This window comes from Lacerta agilis, chromosome 3, assembly GCF_009819535.1.
Source record: "Lacerta agilis isolate rLacAgi1 chromosome 3, rLacAgi1.pri, whole genome shotgun sequence".
NCBI classification, from domain to species: domain Eukaryota; kingdom Metazoa; phylum Chordata; class Lepidosauria; order Squamata; family Lacertidae; genus Lacerta; species Lacerta agilis.
The window spans coordinates 19,754,324-19,757,944 of NC_046314.1; positions in this window are offsets into that span (position 1 = coordinate 19,754,324).

Consider the following 3,621-nt stretch of genomic DNA (forward strand, 5'->3'; position numbering starts at 1 on the left):
ATTATACCTGATGGAACCTCGCACAAGACTTACACACTTTTCTTCTTCCATGTAGAATATTTTGTCTTGTGTTAATATATGTAGAATATTTTGTCTTTAGCTCTTATGCACACAGACATTTGTTTTTCATTACAAAAGCTCACCCAAATTTGCATAAAACCACAAAAAAGAAATATGCTGGCATGTGTGTGTACACATTTATATTTGCCAGTGCAGTGAGTACAAAAGTACCCATTCAGTTCTTCTCCCCTTACCCTCTCCCATTGAAATTAGGCTTGAAAGAAGCATTTTACTGTAACCAATAGTATAAATTGTGGAGTGTGTGATGCCCAGGATGTTTACAAGTGTGTTTATGGGCCCTGCTGATACATAGTATGTGTGTTTGTGTGTATACACACAAACACATGCACAAAGTTATATATTAAATATTCTTGTATGTTTACTATGATGCACTTGTACTGTTTGTAGAACAGCATATTTTGTTAGTGAAGCATAGAACAATATATAGAAGTATCCAATCTACTAATTGCTTTAGTGATTAGAAAATCTGGCTAGCTAGTGTTCTCTCTTCTTTGCTACATGGAACGCTGTATATATTTCTCAAAGCAACTGATTATTGTGTCATGTTTGCCGTAGATCCACAGAAAGCAAGTGCCTGCTAATATTGATTTTTTTTCTTCATGCGAGAAGGGTTTGCTTTTTTGAACTATAAAAAGAACCAGATGGTATTTCCTCCCTGGAAAAAAAAAGTTATGTACAGTATTGATACCAAATTGTTGATGTGAATTAATATACATACCTTTACGTAGCTATGCGTTGAACTGTAGGACACCCAATCCAGTAACGCTCATCAACTTTATATACAGTATGTTGAAAATCACACATACAGTATCTGTTTCATAGTGTTCCAGTGTAATACTTGTTTGAACTTAGTGCCTTAATATCGTAATATGCAGCAAAGTCAAAATCGCCTGGTAATAAGAGATGAGCAGTGTTGTTTAAAGAAGCTGGACATTCAATTTTAGATTATAAAGCAAGTTAATTAGTGCATTTCTTAAAATTGCTGGGAAACGACTTGGCATAGGCATTAACCTTCCTGTTACATTTCTAAAAACGTGGTAGGAGACATAAGGATTGTTTTAACCTGCTGAGCTGAAAACCAGGCAAACACAATCCTGCAGGCATTACTCTCCTACCACCTTTCAATTTTGGAGGCAACTGTGGTTAGCTGTGTCAACCATGGTTAGCCCAAACCCGTTTACAGACCCATTTGCTCAGATCACTATGGAAATAGCAATGTGCAGTGCTCTCTCATACATGTTGTTTCCAAAGTAAGTTCAGTGAGTTCATCGGGACTTGCTTCCAGGTAAGTGTGTAGAGGCTTGCAGCCAGAGAGAACTCTGGCATCCAGAGACTTGAAGACTTGAAAATGGAATTCTACAGACACAGGATTCAGTGCAATCGCTATGCATGCCAGCACCAAAGCAAGCTTCTCAAAAGGAGCTGGTGTGTACTTAGTTCGTAGCTGCAATTTTTGGACTGGGTGCAGTTTAAACGCTTCATTTGTTATTATTTTAAGCACAATACGAAGATTTTACTTTGAAACGTATTTCCAGCACAGTACTGAACTGGAAAGATGAGGCACAATATTAATAGGGGGCTATTTGTAGAAATATTTGTATTTATAAAAGTTGTAGGGTGGGTTTTTTTTTTGAGGGGGTGGTGTAATGAATACTATTAAAAGCACTGTTTCAAGCCTGCCTTGTCTTTGGCTATATTTTGTCCTTGTAATTCACATATGGCTTAAAATTTGATACGACTTTTAAAAAAATAAAAAAATTTCAGACATCTTTATTGAAAGTTTAAAAGTACATAATTATATGTGCACTAAACATGGTGAGATGTAAATAAAAGAGAAAAAGAAAGACAGCCCCTGTGTAGAAGGGAAAGTAAAGGAGGGGGGAACCCTAAACTCTATACTTTACAATTGTTATTGTACTTAACCAGATCTTAACCTATTACAGTATTTGTAAGAATGGATTCCAAATGTCGTTGAATTTGTCCATGGCAAATCTGCATTTATATGCAAGTTGTTCATATGTTGGGAGTTTGTATAAGTCTTCAGTCCAATCGTAGAAGGGAGCCGCATTTTTATTCTTCCACTTCATCAGTATCAGTCTTTTTTTGCCATGGTAAAATCTGATATGTGCTGCTGGGGAGGTTCAGAGGTTTCTGACGGTAACTTAACAGCACAGCGCTATAAATAATAGCCTGAATCTTTTCCAATGGCATCCCTGGTATATAGCGTTTATGAGATTGCTGGAGCGAGACAGCACAGGCCCATGTCCAAAACCCTCCGACCTCAGCCATGAAGCTTATTGGATGATCTGGAGTTCATCCTTTCAGACTAGCCTACTTGGCAGGCTTGTTGTGAGGACAAAACGGGAGAAGAGACGTAATCCTTGAAGATGCCTTGCCGCCCCTTGGAGGATGGGAGGCGTAAATACCCAGTTTAGCCCGGAAAGATTGGCCTCCACGCATCTTTTGCCAGCAGCTCAGGCTCCTTAAGTTTCTGTTGTAAACACAAAGCTTGGGTTTTATACATGACAATATAAATGTGGGCCCTTGCAGTTCAGAATTGTTTGAGAGAGAAAAGGTTTAAAGGAAGCCAACGGATGGAAAGTGAGCGAGGTCCCAACTGAAGAATGGCAATTTAAGTTGACAGAATAGGCACGACTCGCAGACTTAACATAGAATAAGAGAACAAGAAGAAAACGCGTTTAAAGAAGATTGGAAAACGTTTATTGAATATGTGGGAAATAAATGTATTGGCAGCTGAAAACGCTGGCAGCATTAGGATAAATTCAACAGTGTAAACAAGTTTTGATGGATGCAATAATGGCATAGTTTTTGTAAAACAAGCTGGGGGTTATGATACGTAAAATGAACCATGGAAAGAGAAGAAGGGAAGCCATTGAGCTTTTAAGGATGTACAATGAGTATTTTAAATTGTAAAACAGAAAACTTAATAAAATTATATACAAAAAAATAAAGGAAGCCAACGGATGTGGCCTAAGTCCACAACAGAGGAACCGACGCGTGAGCGCGGAGTTGAGGCCGTTCATCCGTGTAGAAAACACGCAGAAGCAGCATTTCGCGGCGTCTAAACTTCATTCAGAGGTTGGGCGCGGAAGCGAGCCCCACAGCATTAAATGGGTTTCATAATTATTTACCGGTATTTATTTGTTGAACTTATATATACCTTCCTATACCCCGGAGGTCTCAGGGCGGTTCACGGGAGCAGGGAGCACTTAGGGGTTGCAGACTGAGTTTCACAGAGGCTTTTTGGAGCACTGGGTGGGCTCTGAGGAACTGGAGGGGGCGAGAAAGGGACGTGCGCCTCACGGCCCTCGGAGAAGCTAACTTGGCCAGGGCCGGCGTCGGTGCTTCTTTTGGGTCGATGCTGAGCGGCGAGGGGGCACCCCGTGGGCCGCTTCTCTCGCTGCCCGCCCGGGCGAAGGGAGGCTAGAGCGCCGGGCGGGCGGCCCCGCCCCTGGGCGAGCAGAGCCAGCGCCCTCGGGGCTCTGCTGTCGAAGGGCTGCCGTTGCCGCCGCCGCCGCG